Below are 22,039 nucleotides of genomic sequence, written 5' to 3' on the forward strand. Positions count from 1 at the left end.
CCAGCTGCTCTTTTACTTACTATTTTATGCCGAACATTGTTTTTATGTCATTAAATGTTCCTTTAAAACATATTTTCTTGTTTTTCATGGAAAGACATTTTATTTTAAATATAGCAGTGTGTACATGTCAATCCCAAACTCCGAGTCTATCCCTTCCCCCTGACCCTTCCCCCCCGGTAACCATAAGTTCATTCTCTAAGTCTGTGAGTCTAAAAACATATTGTCTAATGGTTTCAAAATATATCATACGTCTGCAAAGGAGTCACTTAACCAATTCCTATCTGCTTGGCAAATTTGTTTTCAATTTTTATTTTTTTGTCATTATGCATAAGGCAAACTTCCTGGTTCACAAGCTTTTGTGGGCGTTTTTGATTATTTTCTTAGGAAAAATAAACTCCGGAGATGGAATTACTATGTCAAAGAGTATGGGCATTTTTAAGGCTCTTGATCTATACTGCCAACACCTCCTCAGGAAAGGTCATGCCAATTTATTCTTCCTCCAGAACTCTGCATTCTATTTTCATGAAGATGACAGAGCAATTATATGAGACTAGATTAGGACAGGACCTTAAAAGTTAGCACATGTGTCTGCCCGTGCACTAGATCGCCTGCACCTAGACAAGGAAAGGGAAGGTGGATACCTTGTCCAAGGGCACAAGGCAAATTGATGGCTGAGTCCAAGTGATACTGGTTAATGATAAGCAATAGACAGGGCAGGAATTGCCTACGTGGGAGTAGAAATATTATCTTTCAGTCATTTTGCAGTCTCATTACTAAATGTCACTCTTCCGTTTTCTGGTTGCTATGTCCTGATGACCTCAGAAACTAGCCCACGTTTTTAGAACTCAGTCAGTCTGCACCAAGCAGCGATTTCAAGTGGTTCTGGGAAGTCTGGGAGCAGGGGGATGGGGAGAGTTCAGCCACATTTGCAAAGCCCCTGCAACTGTTTTGGGGCTGCCTATCTATAGGGTGAGCACCAGATGTTTAAAAATGACAATGTATTGCACAACCTAATAGAAACATGAATAAAAATAAAAATTAAATTTAAAAACACCTACAATTCAGCCATGACAAGTAAAATTGTTTTTTCATATTCTTGATTTTATTTTTTTATTGAAGTTTAGTTAATTTACAATGTTGTGTTAGTTTCTGGTGTATCACAAAGTAGTTCATTTATACATATATATGTATATATTAAATATATTCTTATTCATATTCTTTTCCATTGTTTTCTCATAGTCTTCATATGAAGTGCACTTTTCATGTAGTTTTAATTATGTCACAGATACAATTTTGTATTACTTTTCTCACCTCTCAAATTATATTTTTAAGAAACATTTTGCCAACTCTGCCTGAAAAATTGTATTTTTAATAGCTTCCCAGTCAAGTATCTTGCCATGTTTCATTTAGCATTCCCTCCTTGTTGGCCATGTAGGTTATTTCCCAATTCTTAGTATCATTAAAGAGTGTGGCCAAGATATCTATATATGTATATATATTTCTCTTATGTATATATATTTCCCTTTTTAGTTAACATCATTTGTAAGTCCTCAGAAAAAGATAAAGTACCTTAAAAAATCTGAACATTTTTATGGATTTTAATACTTGCTGCAAAGTGCTTTCCAGAATTGTTGGATAACTAAGATTATGTCAGTACACATATGAGGCATTTTTAGATGCAATGATTTGTTTAAAAAAATTTAAGTCACCCAAGCCAGCTCTAGCTTCTGTCTTAGGAGCCATGGCTGTCAGCCTTATAGAGGGTCTGCTCATAAACATCCTTGGTCAGGTGACTGTCATTTTTGTCCAGCTTGGGGGAAATGCTACAGGATGAATGGTTGTTTAACAAATTCCCATTCCCAAATTTGGCAGTCTCTTAGCTGACTTCTGTACGTTTTGGCCTGCACTCATACTGCCTAGGGCTCCCTGATTTGTAGGTGTTGAAGGCAGACCTACTCAATTTATATACTTCTTTGTCTTCCCTCATTCTGGGCATAAATTCATCTGTTTTCTTGAATTGGAATTAGTTCAATGCTTTCTAGTCCATCCTGAATTCAATATACATCCAACAAGTAGCTTATTGGCTAGAGCACCATTCTGATTATTTCCTTCATTTAATTAATTAGTTTTGATCAGACCCTTATGATAAAACAAAACAAAACAAAACAGAACAATTTCCCAAGCATATTTTACTGATCTGCCTCAAGCATATTTTACTGATCTGCCTCATTGGGTAGACAGAAATTTGGATGTTGGGAGTTTTGGAAGAGAAAATGAACTCAATTTTCTTATTCAATTTGCAGACTAGGAGGACATCTAATGAAGGTGCTGAGCATGTATAAAGCAGACTTGATACTTGAAAATCTATGGTAGGAGAAAATGAGATTTGGAAATCACAGAGAGGTAGTCGGTAAAGTGCTTGTGAGCCCTAAGAAGAGCAAGAAATAGGCATTTTAGGATGCAGGTTAAGAAAGTGAGCTCAGAGGTCAGATGGACATGGGTTAAAATCTTGATTCTCCCTCTTATTCTGTGTTCTTGGGCATGTTATTTAACTTTCAAGCCTCAGTTTTTGTATCTATATAATGGGGGTAATAACACGTCACTGAGTGGATGAGAGAATTGAATGAGATAATGCAACTTATTAAAATCAATAAATATCAGCTATTTTTATGGTTATAAGATGATGGCAGCACATGTGTAGGTTGTCACAGTAGGAGACAGAAGACCAAGAATAAATGGTTAGAGAGAAAAAAAGAAAACCAGTCGTATCCAGCAAGCCAGGAAAAGAGGGAATCTTAGGAAGGAAGAAATGAGCAACGGGGGCAAATATGAGACAGAAGCCAATGAAGGTCAAGATAAGAAGAGGTTTTTTTCAATTTGGGGATCACTAGGTCTCCTATGACTTCCAAGAGAACTGTTTTAGTATAAAAATTGGGCACAAATTACACTGTAGGTCATTAGTCCGCAGTAGGAGATGCTTCCTAGGACCCACTGAACTGAAAATAGATAAGACGTCTTGCCAAAGACAGATGACATTATTAGCTGTGTGAGTGTCACTGGGTTGTTTATGGACTTAGATTTTTCATGTGCTCTCTCGTCATATGTACACCAAAAGATGGTGACTTCCATGGTCATATGAGGCTGGATGTGTGACTGCTTGCAATCTTCCTCGTACCCTGGCTTATATGTCAACCTTTGATTTGGAAGCAGGTATATTTCCTGCCTTGAACCACATTTCAGCTGCTTATAGGAAAATAGGATGAAATCAGTAGGCATAGATTGGGTTCAGTATATTTACAAAGAGTTGATGGCATTTAGCTGTTAGATGCCTACTACACAGGCTCTTCTTACAGCAAATTCACCTGCAATTAAAGGAAAGAATGTCAAGTTAAATCCACCCCATCCCTCCACTGTGCGGACCTGTTAAAAAAGTTATTCATTGGGAGTAGCTTTCAGTCCTGTTCGCCTTTGGTTTTATTAGCTCTCTGGCAGTCACAAGGATGGTTTTCTTTCCACCTTTTTGCTGAAAATTCTTGTAGGGTAAAACAATTCAACTTTAAATGGAAATGATAGCTAAAAGAAAATTGCAGGTTTCCCTAAATGACACAGGACTTTGGCAGGCATACCATCTTCCACAATTCCAGAGAATTTGATCTTACCACAAGGAAATAAGAAACCAACCAGAACCATTTCCGTTTTGGAAAAACAATTGAAATCTCTGTCTCTGTTTCTGTCTCTGCCTCTCTCATTTTTGTTTTTAGAATCTTATTCTGGGTTCAAAATATTTCAGACTTTGAGTACTTGTTTGCACTAACATTTGTTATGTCTCCATCTTAGGTTGCTCCTGGGGGTGGTTTCTCACTTTGCTGCTGCTCACTGAGGACATTGTAGATACTTCTGCTCAGATGCTAAGTCACCTAGTACAAGCACAGTAAAGTGGTTTGATACTGACAGAACATATAATTAGTGTCTATCCCTGTGAAAGGATAAGGATGCCATTCACATTTTCTTCATGAGATGACTAGCATTTCAGACGGAAGTTGTACTTCCTTTAAAATACAGAAAAGGGTGTCTAGGAGCTCTGACTGAGCACAGCCCTCTCCCTGTTGCTGACAAAATGCATGCAGTTGCAGGCTGGGTTCTAGTGTTTATTGGTTCAATGAAGAGCCAACTTGCTAGTTTTCTAATCACATATAGAACTCAAAGCTGCTATCATAAAATAGTTTACTGGCATACCCACAATTCTCTTTCCAAAAAGAGATTTAAGTTGTTATGGTAGACATTGATGACTGACTCTTTCAAAGGTTGATTGGAAAGTGATCATAATAATTCAAAGATGGAAGCAAACGCATGTTTATCGAATCCACGGTGTGTGCCAGGTACTGTTTGGTGTTTTGTGGAGAGATCTCTCTGGATCTTCAGTAGAATTAGGAATTGGCATTGTTTGAAATTGGTACCAGGAATCCCTTTAATAGTCATGATTTCTGCAGTTTGACTGTGAGAAACAGACAGTTATGCTTGCAGCATATGAGAGATTTATTCCCCTCACAATGCACACAGACATCCCCTCTTGCCCAACTCAGGGAGGTGATCCTTTACAACAACTGACATTATAGGTTGGAACTGGTGGTGCCAGGCTGAGTCTGGCTTGCTGACATAAGTATTTGGTCCTCACATTTAAAAAAAAAATTTAGATGACTGCCAGTATTTAAAAACTTGGTGGTTTCCCACATAAATTTTGATTCGTGCCTCTTAAATATAATTGGATGATCTGACAATATGAGTTGAGTAGCAGTGGTCCCCATTAGATGGCCTGAATGTCTTCCATGGAGCAGTAGTATTGAAAATCCTTATGTATGTAGAATAAATCTCTCCTTGTGTATCCCCCCCCAATTCAGCTTCTTCCAATCACATTATCCCATAGTTCACAACAAACAATGGGAATTATTAGTAAGAGATGGAAAAAGACAAATAATTCAGTTATTATATTTAGGGTTTCATTCAAAATCTTATCTTTAGGTCTGTGATATATTAGCATATTTGCCCTAGCCAATCAGCACGTTAAATAATTCCTTTCTGGATCAAGGTGCTGCACCTGTTATCATGGCTCAAGGGCTAATCCCCATAGCAGTAATGTCTTATCCAACATTTAGCATCAAGACATCTAACATAAAGTGAATGTTAAAATCACATTGATCCCTGGACTTCCCTGGTGGCACAGTGGTTAAGAATCTGCCTGCCAATGCAGGGGACACAGTTTCGAGCCCTGGTCTGGGAAGATCCCACATGCCACGGAGCAACTAAGCCTGTGCGCCACAACTACTGAGCCTGCGCCTAGAGCCTGTGCTCTGCAATAAAGAGAAGCCACCTCAGTGAGAAGCCCATGCACAGCAATGAAGAGTAGTCCCCGCTCGCCGCAACTAGAGGAAGCCCGTGCGCAGCAACGAAGACCCAAGGAAGCCAAAAATAAACAAACAAATAAATTAATTAATTAAATCACACTGATCCTATGAAACAAATACTTGGACCACATCCATATCCTAAGCATAAACATCTATAATATATCCTGGGATAAAAAAGAATGTAGGATGTCACCCAGAGTACAGACTAAGCTTGTGGGGCAGCTTTGAGACAGCCGAGGGAGCCAAGGGAGTTTACTGTGGTTAAACTCCAAGTATCTCAGTTTTAAGCCCTCTTAATATCATAGTACCATAGTTTCCACTGTTCAGATTAGGAAGTTTAGGAAGTACATGTAATCTGACCTGGAAACTGTGAGCTGGGATTTGAACCCTAACAATGCATGTTCATATTGATATCAATGTCTCTGTCTATGCCTATGACTGAGTCTGTTGCTCTGCCTATGACTATGCCTATGTCTATATGTATGACTATGGCCATGTCTATGACTGTTGCCTATGTTTTTGTTTATATGTATGTGTATGTGTATGTCTATGACTATGTCTACGCCTGTGACATAGTCTGTGCCTGGGCCAGTGCCTATGTGTATTTGTATGTCCATGACTATGTCCATGTGTATGTATGTATCTATGGGTATGACTACGTCTATGTCTAGACTATGTGTATATGTATGAGTATGTCTACAACTGTGTCTATGCCTATGTATATAATGTGTAATGTATCTATTCTATATATAACAAAATATAACATAATACATGTGTACACACAATCCGGTTTATTTATTTAAATCACATTCATTTGTCAGAGTTAGGCTTAAAAGCAGTATTATCACTGGCAACATTTTCGCCACCGTAAGTTTCCGCAGTCTCCCAGTGAGCATAATGAGTGTCGGCAACATGACGCCTGGATGACAGCTCAAAGAAGAGAACCTGGACAAGTTTCCAGAAACGAGCCTGCAAATGGGGCTCTGCCACTACACCCTTAATGTGGAAGAATTATTTAAAAAAAGAGGTATCACTGGGTCATCTCATGAGACCTTGACGGGCACTGGCCCATCAGCATTTTAAACTCTCATTTGGAGTCAGGGTTTCTGTCCAAGGTCTCCCGAGTCTACAGTCTCATGAGAAACAAAGAATTCCAGCTTTGCTTACCATACTCCAAAGCCCCAAAGAATCTGACATAAAAGGAATACAGAGTCCTGGTGAGCTCTAAGTGTACCATCTAGGGTAATTAAGGGAGGGGAAAAGACAGACTAGTTGTAGACCCCCAGCCCTCAAGCTAGATGCTGAATACATCTCACGTCAATTTGTTAGAATATCTTTTTAAAAAAAGTCTTCCCAACACCTAGGACATCTGACTCTGCAAAGAGGACTATTTTTGTCAAAGGGCAGAGTGTGACTATCAACATTGCCTTTATTAGCACTATAACTTTGGGCCATTGCCTTAACCTTTTTCATACTGAATTTTCTTATCTACAAAATGAGGGTGATATAATTCTGTGAGGCATATAATTATGGTGCCTCCTTGATAGAATTATTGCCATATATATATTTCTTAAATTATTTATTTATTTATTTTTTATTGGAGTATAGTTACTTTACAGTGTTGTGTTAGTTTCTGTTGTACAGCAAAGTGAATCAGCTATACGTATACACATATCCCCTTCATATTTAAATAAGGCAAAACACATAAATCAATTAGGACTGTGCTTTTCACAGGTAAGAACTCATTGATTTTAGGTACTATAATTTCTATTTCTATCTAAGGATAGGAGAAAAGGAGTGAATCCTAGATATTACACTCCAGGGCTGCCCCTGCTGACTGTTACATCTTTCCTGTCTCAATAATTGCCTGAGATACACCCTAGGGCCTCCTCATGATAGGAGTCATGAGGTAGGGCCCCTGCATGGCTGGTCTATAGGCCAGAAGGAGCCTTCATCACTGCATCTGCCATCATCCACATCCTTCACCTTGGAGGATGTGGGGCTGTAGCCTCTTTTGGGTACAGGGACCAAATCTGTGTCCTTTCTTGTCCCATGTACCTTAAGTAAATTTGCTTCTGCTTTAGAAGCCCGAGTGTAGGTAATTAATTTGACTTGTCCTCTTAGGAGAGTGAATGAGCTGGATCCACTACTGCAGTGCATAGTCCTTCCTATGAGATTGGTTCTCCATTGAAGACTAAGTTCTGGAGCCCAATACCATGGAACCTTAAAGTTGCTTAAAAACAGGGGACCACAGCAGCAGTTGGGATTCCACTATTGGTGTACAGAGTGTTTGTTCTGAGACAAGAATAGAGAAAGTTTGGCCAAAAAAAAAAAATGTTTTGAATGTCTCATGGTGTCTTATATGCGTTTTTTCAGGAAATGACCACTGCCATCCAGTTCTTGAGCAAATTTCACATTCTATGAGCCAGGGACTCCTCCCATCTCTCTAATTGAAACATTTGCTATTGTATAAACAAAAGAAGATAACCCAATGAAATACATGCTGATAATACCAGTGAGGTGGAAGGGAGAGAGGGTGTAAGTGTGGCTCAAATAGATTTCTATCTCAAATAACAGAAGTCTATCATTAAGCCATAGAATATTAGACCTTAAATATTATGTAGGCCAATCCCTTCAGTTTAATGGTGAGGGTACCAAAGCATGAAGGGAGTTTGTAGGTGGCTCAAGGTTATCTCATGAATTAGTCTTTAACATAGATTTACTGCCTTGTTTCTCTAAAATTGGACTTTCTCAACCATTTTGTAGCCTTCCATTGATAGACGCTCAGTCTATCACACAACAGTTAGGTGTACTAAAATGAGATAATAAATATGAAACTATTTTCTATATCACCTGGCTCATAGTAGGTAATAACAAGTTGTTCCTGTCTCCTCCATTTCTTCCTCCCTCCCTTCCTTCCTTCCCTCCTTCCTTCCTTCCTTCCTTCCAGCCCATATTAGAGTTAGAAAGCCAGGAGCTCAATATAAGTATTAAATCAACAAGGCTTATTCCCCTGTAGGAAATGAGAGTTTCTCACTTCTGCCAACTTCAATTGGTCTTAGCAATATTAGTAAGGTATTTCTAATTTTGTTTTCAAGAGGATTTTTTATTTTTGTGGCACACGGGCATCTCACTGTTGTGGCCTCTCCCGTTGCGGAGCACAGGCTCCGGACGCGCAGGCTCAGCGGCCATGGCTCACGGGCGCAGCCGCTTCGCGGCATGTGGGATCCTCCCGGACCGGGGCACAAACCCGCGTCCCCTGCATCGGCAGGCGGACTCTCAACCACTGCGCCGCCAGGGAAGCCCTCAAGAGGCTTTGAAAAGCTTCCCTGCCTATCCATTTTCTTTGCTATTTCCCCCCTTAAGAGAGACCAGAAACTTTACAAACTGTCTTCTAGCACTTCCTGAATGTGGAAGAGAAGGGGTAGTGTGTTTTGACTTATACAGTAACACATATTATCTAGGTAATTGAGAATGTTCTGTCTTGAAGAGTGAAGAATAAGCATACTATCTCATGGATCTACTAGGAATCTCTTAAAAATGTTTTATGCAGATATAAGAATTCATAGCCTTTAAAGGAAAAAAATGGTCTTGCCTTTGCCTCTTGCTTCTAAATGGTTTCTAGAAGGGCTGGGTGTCAGTTTATTAAGAGAATTCACTGGTTTACTTCATCAAGATCATTGATGCATGTGTTTCCCAGCAGGGTTCCAGAAACATTTCCTTCCTCCCTACCCCTTTCCTTTTGTTTATATGGAAGCTTTGATCTATTTAGGGAATATGGGAGTAGACAGAAGACATCTGGCAATGTCATTTTCCAGCAAAGGTTGAGAATTTTATCCAAGGAGTCATCCTAGCCTGGTTCTCTCCAGGAGTAGACATTCTCAAGAGGATGGAGCCAGATGTGAACACTTTGGTCCATATTTTATTCCTCCTGGGATCTCCTTTCATCTTTAATCCAGGCACAGTTTAAGAATTTCTTGCATTCAGAGTGAGCCAGTGAGTTGAGAAAACAAGCCTACAAATTCCCACTTGTGCCCTGCTCATTTAAGAGTAATATTTTCCTGTTTAAAAACTAACTCAAAGGCACTATATTATTTTTTGGGAAACTGTCATTTCTTGCTCAAACCTAACTTCCAGGGAATTGGATTAATGGGCTAACTTATGAAAATAAACTTCCTTGTGGGGCTGGAAAGGAGGGTGTTGGGTGGAAAATAGATTAGGACAGATGAAGAGTATGAGAATAGAAGGCACGCTGGACATTTCCATTTGAGGACTTGAAATGTGCTTTAGGCTTGATCGCCCTGGCTCTTGAGCTATATTATTGTATGAGAAATACAGGAAAGATAATAAAAGTGAGTTCATTCGTTGTGTTTACAAAGGAGATAAGAACATGGGTCCTCACCAAAGATTACTCAGAAAATACAACAGAAATGTCAAAAGGTGGTGTCTGAAAGAAATTAAGCAGAGTCAAAACATAGCACATTTTAGCTAGAAAAAGTTAGTGGATATAGAAAATGTGTGTGCTGGTTATGAGCATTTTCTCCTCCTAGATTATCGTATTTTCTGTCATGTGCTATATCAGAACTATTCTGGTGGAATGCGTGACAAGCTGGAAATATCTGATGAATTCTCCATAGTCATGAATGTGATTTTGTATGCTACATTCTCAGCCCCACTGCTGACTCTAGACACTGCCATGGTGACACGACCTAGTAGATTTTGACTGGTTTCAAACCAGGAACCACCTGACAGTGTCTTGCATTGCACCCATGCTACATAACTCTTGCTTCCTTCCCTGTAGATCTTTTGATATCAAGGAGGAGAACATCTGCCAGCACTCACATACGTGCTGCATGGAATGTGGCTGAGTTAATGCCTGTAGGGTCACCCGTGAACAACGGAGGACAAAACCCATGAATAAATGCTTCTCTCCTTTGTACCCCAGGTGGACAGCTCTGGAATGTATTTCATAAATGTCCTCAGAAGATTCTAGAGAATCGAGTACCAACTACCTATAGTGGTGGGCAGCTCAATACATATCCTTGCATTTGCTTTCTCTGGGGTCTACAGATGTTAGTCTGCACACCCTGGGTGCTATGGCCAAAGCCAGTGTGGAATATAGTGAAGGAAGAGAAGACAGAGTAGGAGTTTCTTTCCTTATGGTTCAAAAATGGCTTCATAGATGAGGCAACGCCTATAGTTACAAGTATTACAAATAGGTTGGATAAAGGCATCTGTCGAAAAATGAGGGTTATTTCTGACAGAGTCCACAGTATGGACACTTCATGTAGCATGAGCTTCTAGGTTAGTTGTGAATACTTCTGTGTTCATGGAACACGGGTAGAGTGATGTGGTAAAAGACAGAGCTGGAGGGACGGACAGAAGACCTGCCTATCTAAGCTCTTGTTTATAGTTTATTTCTAGTGCCACATTGTAAGTCCTCTGTGTGCAGGAATGGAATTTTACACCTACTTTAACTTTACAGCACTGAGCACAGTCTTCGGCAGGAGGTGGCTCATCCAAATCCATCAAAATCAGGTTGCTTGTCAGTCAACATTAGAAGGAACCCACTCACTTGGGGGACACCAAGAAAAGGGACTAGGAATATCAGTATGCATCATTTGGTTCAATTTTTAAAATACAGAAAAATGAGATTAATGTAACAAATATTGTCTAGATAACTAGTTTCAATGAACACAAAGTTTGCTGTAAAATTGAGCACATGTTAAAATCGTGAAAGAATTAGCTAAGAAGAACTGAATCCACGCTAATAAATGGCACATTTTTGAAAAAAGCTAAACTAAGACTACTTAGACCAATTCAGACATCCATTCAATCTACTTTCATGCCAGGAGGCATACGAATACATTGATATCTTTTCATGAGCCAGAATGCCCAAAGCACAGTGTTCTTACTAGGTTATGAATGAAAATCTGCCAGGTGTCTGATGAAATATCTGGGTGGACCAGGACCCCCTTTTCAATCTGATGATTTAATGTCCCTTGCTGATATCTTTCATATTGACACTTATTGGCCTTTATTCAATGAAACTTTTGGGGGGATCAAAACTAATATACTAATTATAGTGCATCCTGTCCTGTTCTTATGCAACTAAACAAAGTTTGTAAATAAAGTTCAGTCATGGGTCTCACTTTACTACATATAACTAGCCAAATGCATGCCTAAGTTACCTATTAACACTAAGTTAGCTATTTTTATTTCTTTTGATCATGGTACAGGATTACCTAATGCAGAACTGAGACTTTTTGAATGCAAATAATTTGCAAATGCTGTGACTAACTTCTGCAAAATGCTTTTGCAGTTGTTAATAGACGTGGGTTTATAGACTCCTGAATGCCTTTTCTCTCCCCATTCCCTAAATTCAGGTAGAGGAAATGAGTTTTCTGGGATGAGTGTGTTCTGGAACACAGTTCTCCATTGCTTACCATTCTTTTTCTCTCTGGTTATTTCTTGCCTTCCTCAGTTAAGGATTTTTCCTCAACTTCTAAAGCAGAGGTTAAAAACTCCACACATACTGACAGTTTTCTCTATTGCTGTTTCAAACTCATACATGTTGGAAATTACACTCCTTCCAAATCTGAACTTATTATATTTGTAATTGGATGATTGAGGGTATAATATACATATAGCACTGACATTTGATATTCACTTATGTGAACTAAATGAAGTAAAATGAAGCATGAGAAAATCACTGAAAGCAGCATGCAAGTACAAGCAACAGTTTTAATGACAATAATAATCACGTATATAAGATGGGATTAAGTATATTTTAAAATCACTTATTCTTTAATTTTAGATGGGCCCACTATCTCAGTAGTATTTTTTTTTTTGATATTTGCATTCTGAAGTCTCAGTGTTTCAGTCTTCATAGTAAGAGAGAAAATCATGGTTATTATCATCATCATGTTAGTTTAATGAAACTGCAAGATGTACAATTCCAAAGGTGGTAATTTGAAGTCAGAAATCTCAGTGTTGACAGCCCTGCTTCTTTAACACACACAGAACTTGTGTAACAGTAGTTTATTTGTCCTCTTTTGAACTGGCAGGTTTAGAGATGGTGATATATAAATATCCCTGCTTTTGCTTTACTTTGAGGATGTTAATAGAATATAAAAAACAGTTGACGTGAGGAAATGGGGAATAAAATGGAAGCAGAGGTGGCCACGGAAGTGAAAGCATCCAGCTTCTTTAACTATGTACAGATGATTTCCTGGTGCTTCCCACCAGGAATTCCCGTGCAAATAGAACCCACTTGTGCCGTGTCAGAAAAGTGGAGACTTATCCTTATATGATAATGTGACTCATAGAGTCACACATAGATATGTGACTCATAGAGATGGAGGGTTAGAGCAGAAAGAGTATAGATTTTGGAATCAGACACACTGATTTCAAATCCTGACTCCACCAGTGACTAAGTCGCTGGAACCTCTAGCTCCTCAGTTTCCTCTTTCCTCTCCAAGTTTACTATTGCTTTCAGAGTATTCCTTGCTTTGCAGTGTAGCCAGGACCTTGTGGCAAGTCATTCCAGCCACTCTTCTCAACATCCCTAGCATCTGTACCTGCTTGACCTTCTGTATTCAACCTGCAAACATTGGCCCATCCAAACAAGCGCTTTCTTGTCCTGGGATGCTCACTGTGGCTGAAGGGAAGAATCCCAGAACACCACACTGTTGCAAAACTTGCTGTTTTTCTTCTCTGCTCCCTGACTTCTGTGGGGTTCCCAGGATCACTTGAAAATTCACCTTCACGCTTCAGTGATTTCCTGCCCCCATTAACAACAGTGGGTTGCTCTCCTAAATGTCCACTCTTCTTCTGAATTTCCCATTACCGCTGCTTCACTTTCAGTAGATCTTGCCTCTGATTGTTTAGATGGTATGGAGTCTTCAGGCAGAAACTCTTCTGTGTAAGCACATGAAAAATTATATCTGAACCCACTCATTGCTCTCTATCCTGCCTCAGAAGGAGAGATAGGCTAAGCCCTTCTGTGCTCTTGATATGATCTCCTTTTTTCTAATGCCCTTTATCCCTCCCCATCTCATATTTCCACCATCTCTTTTTCTACTGACATTTCCTTCACAGCCTAAAACATCTTCAAAGAAAGAATTCCTTCATTAACTCTGTATTCCATTTTAGTTGCTGTCCTATACCTCTCCCTTCTTGCTCAGAAGCAGAGTTGGCTCCCAACTCAAACGTCACAGTTTCAAAGGTCTATGGAAACCCAGAGAGGTAATAATGATGAAGAGTGAAGAGGGCTGAATGTAAGGTAATCGTAGGCCCACCTTTGCCTGAAACTGACACTCTATTCAACCCTTTGCTCTCATTTGGGAATGGGGGTCCAATTTGGATAAAAGTCTGATTTTTTCCTAAGAAAATCAGGAAATCTGATTTTCTTTTTTTTGTTTTGTTTTTAATTTTTATTTTAAATCGGAGTATAGTTGATTAACAATGTTGTGTTAGTTTCTGGATTTCTATTGGACATTTCTCAATGTTTAAAACACTTTACAGCCCTAATAAAGTACATATGAGGGCTGGATTTGGATTACTGACCCCAGTTTTAAACTCTTAGCCTACACTATCTTGGTATCTCATCTCATTTAATCAACCTACTGCAATCCGTTTTCTGTCTTTAACAGTCCTTGCAAACTTCTTTAGATCAGCACTTCCCAAAGGTTTACATATATGTGCCCATGAATCTTCTAGGGATTCTGTTAAAATGCAAGAATGACTTCTGATTTGGAAAGATCTGGGGAAAGACCTGAGTTTTGCATTTCTATCAAACTCCCATGTGATGCTGCTGTGGACCACACTTTGAGAAGCAAGGCTTCAGAGGACCCTCTCATCTTTAGAGATTTATCTCAAGATAAGCCATTTAAGCCTCTCCCCTCCTCCCACCATTACTAGAATTGACCCTCTTTTTTTCAATGCACCTGCTGTATCCTAATCCAACCTCTATAAAGGCGACTGTAATTCTTCATTTTATTTTCATGTTTATGTGCCTGCCTATTGGTCTATATGTTCCTCCATGGCAAGGACCAGGTCTTACTTACCCTTTTCCCCAAGCACTCTGGCAGTGGTAGGAACAGAGTAAGTACTTAACAACGCTGCCCATCTGCCCTCATTTCATAGCAGACTGTCTCTAGGGGTGTGTGTGTGTATGTGTTTCTTTTCTTAGGAGTTAGTTTGCAATGTGGAGGGTTTATTATGTTGAAGGATAGAGTCTTCACAATAACTTCTGCCTTATAATGGGTTCCCAAGGAAGGATTCAGTGCCTTATTTTGACAGATTTTTCTGCTCCATGTTCACATTGGTCTCATGATGTCATCCTTTCAATTTGTGTTGTCAATTTGGAAAAAAAGTCCTAAATTCCTTTAGCTCTTCTCTTTCACGTGTTTTCAACACTTCCCTTCGTCCATATGAGAGACATCTGGGAGTTGTGTGTTATCTCTTACTCTGGCTTGGTAGATATCATCCAGGGGCTTTCTGCTTGAAAGACAGCCTACCAGATGTTTGAAGAGACTGGCTTTTTCAGAAGAAGAAAAGCACAGGTCGTGGAGAATAGCAGTGCTTGGTAAGGAGTGTGAATTTTACTGTGTTCACAGGTGTGTTTCTTTTGGTGGTAACAGGCTTAATGCATTCCTCTTTTCTCTCAAGTGGTTTAAGACAGTTCAGTGAGGTTCAAGGGACCAGATTCTCTGACCCTGCCTCACACTCGTCAATCAATCAACCATTGAGTATCTATGAATAACTGAACATGTGTTGAACACTGTGACAAATACCAAAAATGGTAAGATATGTGCTTACATAACTTCCTGCTTACTAAGCATAGATACAGTATCTTAAGGAAACCAGCACTGATCTAAGGAAAGGTGATGAATAGTCATTGAAGATTTAATATATGCTCCTCAAGGAGCATTATAGACTTTATATTATTTGATGGCTACTCTGAAAGATTGGCACATAGGTGTCTGAACCCTGTTCTATGGCTGAGGAATTGAAACTCAAAGAATTTAAATAATTTGTTCAAGGGGCCAAATTAGTAAGTAGTAGTACAGCCAGAATTTCAACACAGTTCTCGCTGTCTCCAGAATCTGGAGTCTTTCAATCACAACACCTGGCAGGATCCTAATAAAACTTGACAGGAAGAATTCAATAAAGTCTTCCATACCTTTCAGCTTCTTTCTGTGTTTGGTTTCCAGAGGAATCTGGGCTTAGAAAGAACTAGGCTTCTGCCACTGGGAGAATCAAATTGCATACTCTGGTGGTAGAGATAGAAGTGGAAAAGGATTATTAAAAATAGAATGAAGCCGAGAGATTTTGATCTTTGAAGATTGCCTGGTGCTTCACAAATTTTTGTCTACATCAAAATCACCTAGAGGGCTTATTAAAATACAGTTTCCTCAGCTCCACCCCCAAGGGTTATGAATTTGTAGGTCTGGACTGGGGTCCCCAAATGTGCATTTCTAACAAGCTCTGGGGTGATGCTGGTATTGACAATTGGTAGATCCCATTTTGAGTAGCACTGGATTTTAAAGTGAACATTCACTTATGTACTTAATCAGTCAACAAATATTTTTTAAGATTTTACTCCATGCCAGGTATTCTGCTGGATAATGAGCTATAGTGCACGCTCTGGACAATCTTACTTTTGGTTACTAACCTAATGTCTAATTTCCCTGGAATCTAATGATATAATTAATACTTTCAGAGATCACCTATCAGCATTTTTACCTATGCCTGAAGGTTTTTCCTCCTTTTCTGGGTAAACTAGATGTGAAATTGCTTTATCATGGGGTAAAACATTTTTAAGGATTTTGATATGAAGTTATCAAATTATTTTTCAGAAAGGTTTTGTTAATTTACTACCCAATAAAATGGAAGAGAATATCTATTTTAATAAATCTCCATTACCACCAGGTATTATAATTTCCATTTAGGTGTTTGTCTCTTCCTTACTGATTTTTAGAGTCCTTTATCTATCACTGATATGGATATTTTTATTTTTATTTGTTTTTCTTTGCATCGTGTCTGTTGCTGCGCGTGGGCTTTCTCTAGTTGTGGCGAATGGGGACTACTCTTTGCTGCGGTGTGAGGGCTTCTCATTGTGGTGGCTTCTCTTACTGCACAGCACGGGGTCTAGGCACGTGGGATTCAGTAGTTGTGGCATGTGGGCTCAGTAGTTGTGGCTCAAGGGCTCTAGAGTGCAGGCTCAGTAGTGGTGGCGCATAGGCTTAGTTGCTCCACAGCATGTGGCATCTTCCTGGACCAGGGCTCGAATCCATGTCCCTTGCATTGACAGGTGGATTCTTAACCACTGTGCCACCAGGGAAGTCCCTGGATCTTTTAAAAAGCTTAATTTTTGAAAACTGTATGCATCTAAGTTTGTGCTAAGTGACCTTGACTTCCTGGAACACAAAGCAAAGAAAAAGTGGCAGGAATAATTTGCCTTCTTTGATAAACAAGTTACTAAATGATTTTTAAACATGAACTCTTCAAGAATGTACTAATGAATACTAAATAAGCTTCAGTAGTCGTTCCAGTTTTTAGGTTGCTTCTTTTGCACCTGCAGTGCTTTGAATGGAAGATGTAAAACACCTTTACACTAGGCAGAATGGAATACCAATAGGATCTCGCTGACAAATCCGAACATGAGAAGGGTTCTTTCTGCTCAGATTCAGTGATGCAAGCAAGCTGAAAGAGACAGCAAACAATGACACTAATACATCATTGAGCTGTTTTGTATTCATAACTTTTCAATGATAGCACCTTTCTTTAATGCAATATTGATTCAGCCAAGAAATGTTACTCTATTACTTTCTTGAGCCGTTGAATTAGGACACTGTTATGGTTTTTAAATGGAGATGGAGAATTTTTATAAACTAGTATCCCTTAAAATTTTCCAAAGGTCATTGGGCAGAAAGTTGACCATTGGTAAGCTTATCACAAATCAGAGAGATGGCTGGGTTAGCTATCAGGTACCATGGTGTTTCAGACAGCAACATAATGAGGGAGCAATGCTTCATAGGCTGAGAGCCTGTTGGTAACCCTAAAAGTAAAGAAGAAGGCATATGCCAGTTCTGTCCACTCATGAGTTTGACTCATTTTCTTAAAGTCAGGACATGTGCCAGATGAGGTGGACCACAGAGCTCAGCACCCACCACTTCTTTCGAGTCATGGGAAGGGGGACTGTGATTTCTCCTTTTCCCACCAGGTCTTAATTTTTCTGGATTGTGTTTTCCCACCAGAGGTGTCAGAGATAAAAGAGAAATCTACATTAATATGATAATAGCTGCTCAGATGAAAATTGTGCTGTTTGAGGGGGGCAAATACACAAAATGATGGCAAATATTTATCCTGAGTTTTTAGAAAAATGACCTTTCCCATAATGGGATTTGATCAGTTATAGGTAGTGTCAAATCAGTTCCATAAGTGTAATTTCTCAGTGTCTAAACCACACTATAGGTTATTTCCCTTTGCTGACCACCAAAATAAGGGGTCTGTGTGTGGACTGAACCCTATCTTTCCTAGGGGAGGCCTCCTCCTCAACCTGAAGATTGTTTGCATTTATTTGCTCTTAAAAAACTAAGAAGTACTTCTTTTTTTTTATGGGGAAGCAATTTCCAAAGACTCAGGAGGCTTGTTGTGCAATGATTCACTGCTTTACTTTGTGGCTACAAGAATCGCTTGTGATGCTTGCAAGTTATTTTCACAGCTTGACCCACCAGTTCCCTGTGGGCTGTAAACTGTATTCTCTTTCCTTTCACTTTCACTGGTGTTACCCCATCTCCTGTAGTGTTAGGACAATAGAGTGTAAATATATTTCTGGAGCCATTTTCCTCAAATGGGGATGGTTAGGAATAGGAGGCCCCCTACGTGCCCAGCTTTTTAGGCTCGTCAGGAAGGCTTTGCTTCACCCAAACATGTCTTGTTGATGTCTTCATTTAGAGTAATGTTTCTCGGTGCTAAATCTTAAAAAAAGACAACTCAGAGAGAAGTTATTCATCAACATTTTTTTAAACTGTTTATTTTATATTGGAGTAGAGCCGATTAACAATTTGTGATAGTTTCAGGTACACACTCATCATTTTGTTAGACATTGGTACCTCAGTATAAATCAGTTTTCACAGCACTTTCCTGAAGAGAGTTTTGGAAGGCCAAGAAGAAACTTCAAGACACGATGAGTTGGGGTGAGATGGGGATGTTAATGGTGGTGGAGGAGAGTATATACTATGATACTTGGAGGGAGAGAGAAAGTTGTCAGACTTGGACACAAACTTCACATAATTTAATTTTCACTAAGACAATTCCCGGAGAGAATAGCACAGATGAATAGAAATACCCAGGATGTTGGGTTAACTCTCTTGATTTTGCTCACTCTGTTGTCTACGAGGCTTGAGGCATGTCACTGGAGCTCTGTTTCTGTTTAGTCAGCTGACAAATTGAGTAATTTGTTTATGTGACTAGCCCTTCTTTCTTTTTATTATTATTATTATTTTTATTAGAATCCATATATATGTGTTATCATACAGTATTTGTTTCTCTCTTTCTGACTTACTTCACTCTGTATGACAGACTGTAGGTCCATCCACTTCACTACAAATAACTCAATTTCGTTTCTTTTAATGGCTGAGTAATATTCCATTGTATATGTGCCATGTCTTCTTTATCCATTCATCTGTCAATGGACACTTAAGTTGCTTGCATGTTCTGGTTATTGTAAACAGAGCTGCAATGAACATTTTGGTCATGACTCTTTTTGAATTATGGTTTTCTCAGGGTATATGCCCAGTAGTGGGATTGCTGGGTCATACGGTAGTTCTGTTTTTAGTTTTTTAAGGAACCTCCATACTGTTCTCCATAGTGGCTGTATCAATTTACATTCCCACCAACAGTGCAGGAGGGTTCCCTTTTCTCCACACCCTCTCCAGCATTTATTATTTGTAGATTTTTTGATGATGGCCATTCTGTATGGTGTGAGATGATATCTCATTGTAGTGTTGATGTGCATTTCTCTAATGATTAATGATGTTGAGCATTCTTTCATGTGTTTCTTGGAAATCTAGTTATCTTCTTGGAGAAATGTCTATTTAGGTCTTCTGCCCATTTTTGGATTGGGTTGTTTGTTATTTTGATATTGAGCAGCATGAGCTGTTTGTAAATTTTGGAGATTAATCCTTTGTCAGTTGCTTCATTTGCAAATATTTTCTCCCATTCTGAGGGTTGTCTTTTCATCATATTTATGGTTTCCTTTGCTCTGCAAAAGCTTTGAAGTTTCATTAGGTCCCATTTGTTTATTTTTGTTTTCATTTCTCTAGGAGGTGGGTCAAAAATTATCTTGCTGTGATTTATGTCATAGAGTGTTCTGCCTATATTTTCCTCTAAGAGTTTGGTAGTGTCTGGCCTTACATTTAGGTCTTTAATCCATTTTGAGTTTAGTTTTGTGTATGCTGTTAGGGAGTGTTCTAATTTCATTCTTTTACATGTAGCTGTCCAGTTTTCCCAGCACCACTTATTGAAGAGTTTCTTTTCTACACTGTATATTCTTGCCTCCTTTATCAAAGATAAGGTGACCATATGTGCGTGGGTTTATCTCTGGGCTTTCTATCCTGTTCCATTGATCTATATTTCTGTTTTTGTGCCAGTACCATACTGTCTTGATTACTGTAGCTTTAAAATATAGTGTGAAGTCAGGGAGGCTGATTCCTCCAGCTCCATTTTTCTTTCTCAACATTGTTTTGGATATTTGGGATCTTTTGTGTTTCCATACAAATTGTGAGATTTTTGGTTCTAGTTCCATGAAAAATGCCAGTGGTAGTTTGATAGGGATTGCATTGAATCTGTAGATTGCTTTGGGCAGTATAGTCATTTTCACAGTGTTGATTCTTCCAATCCAGGAACATGGTATCTCTCCATCTATTTGTATCATCTTCTATTTCGTTCATCAGTGTGTTGTAGTTTCTTAGGACAGGGCCAAAAGTAAGCTCATCACACGACATGAATTGTGCCAAAGCACAGCAGTAGAGGGCTGCCACTCGCTCAGGCAAAACAGTGCCGTCTGTCTTGCTGTGGTAACTTTTATTAAAGCATTATCTAGATTTACACTTTAAGACTTGTTTTCTTAACATTTCAGAAGTGCCAAAGTAGTAACCTATGTTTTTATTAATTATACAAGCAATAATTGGTTTTCGTGAGCACCTGCCGTGCTTCGTTCTTGAGTGCAAGAACAGCACAAAGTTCCCACCATTATTTTGATTATACTGAAGTAGCACAAGGACATTTCCTTGCGTTCCCACCACTCTGATTTTACTGAGGACATCTCATGTATCAGTGCCCAAAGCACTCAATGCTTCTTTTGCAGGCCCCCGGTTTGCCGGGGGGGGGGCGCTCGAAGCATTCAGAACTGTTCACAACTCTGGTTTATTCGCATGCCCCCGGTTTGCCGGGGGGGCTCAAAGCAATAAGGACTGTTTGCAGTTCTGGCTTATTCGCCAGCCCTCAGTTTGCTGGGGGTGGGGGGGCTCATGGGTCACGTCTCCTTTCCATGTCCTCAGTTATCTCACTACATCAGTGTCTTATAATTTTATGCATAAAGGTCTTTCGTCTCCTTAGGTAGGTTTATTCCTAGATATTTTATTCTTTTTGTTGCAATGGTAAATGGGAGTGGTTTCGTAATTTCATTTTCAGATTTTTCATCAATAGTGTGTAGGAATGCAAGAGATTTCTGTGCATTAATTTTGTATCCTGCTACTTTACCAAATGTTTTGATTAGCTCTAGTCATTTTCTGGTAGCATCTTTAGGATTCTCTATGTATAGTATCATGTCATCTGCAAACAGTGACGGCTTTACTTCTTCTTTTCTGTTTTGAATTCCTTTTATTTCTTTTTCTTCTCTGATGACTGTGGTAAAACTTCCAAAACTATGTTGAATAATAGTGGTGAGAGTGGGAAACCTTGTCCTGTTCCTGATCTTAGTGGAAATGGTTTCAGTTTTTCACCACTGAGGACGATGTTGGCTGTGGGCTTGACATGTATGGCCTTATTAAGTTGAGGAAAGTTCCCTCTATGCCTACTTTCTGGAGGGTTTTTATCATAAATCAGTGTTGAATTTTTTTTTTAAATAAATTTATTTATTTATTTTGGCTGCCTTGGGTCTTCGTTGATGCACGCGGGCTTTCTCTAGTTGTGCAGAGCAGGGGCTACACTTCATTATGGTGCACAGGCTTCTCATTATGGTGGCTTCTCTTGTTGCAGAGCATGGACTGTACACATGTGGGCTTCAGTAGTTGTGGCACGTGGGCTCAGTAGTTGCGGCTTGCGGGCTCTAGAGCGCAGGCTCAGTAGTTGTGGCGCACGGGCTTAGTTGCTCCACGGCATGTGGGATCCTCCTGTACCAGGCCTCAAACTCGTGTCCCCTGCATTGGCAGGTGGATTCCCAAGCACTGCACCATCAGGGATGTCCCCTGTGTTGAATTTTGTTGAAAGCTTTCTCTGCATCTATTGAGATGATCATATGGTTTTTCTCTTTCAATTTTTAATATGGTGTACCACGTTGTTTGGTTTGCGTATAGTGAAGAATCCTTGCATTCCTGGGATAAATCCCATTTGATCATGGTATATAA

This window comes from Neophocaena asiaeorientalis, unplaced genomic scaffold (assembly GCF_003031525.2).
Source record: "Neophocaena asiaeorientalis asiaeorientalis breed wild unplaced genomic scaffold, Neophocaena_asiaeorientalis_V1.1 scaffold154, whole genome shotgun sequence".
NCBI classification, from domain to species: Eukaryota; Metazoa; Chordata; class Mammalia; order Artiodactyla; family Phocoenidae; genus Neophocaena; species Neophocaena asiaeorientalis.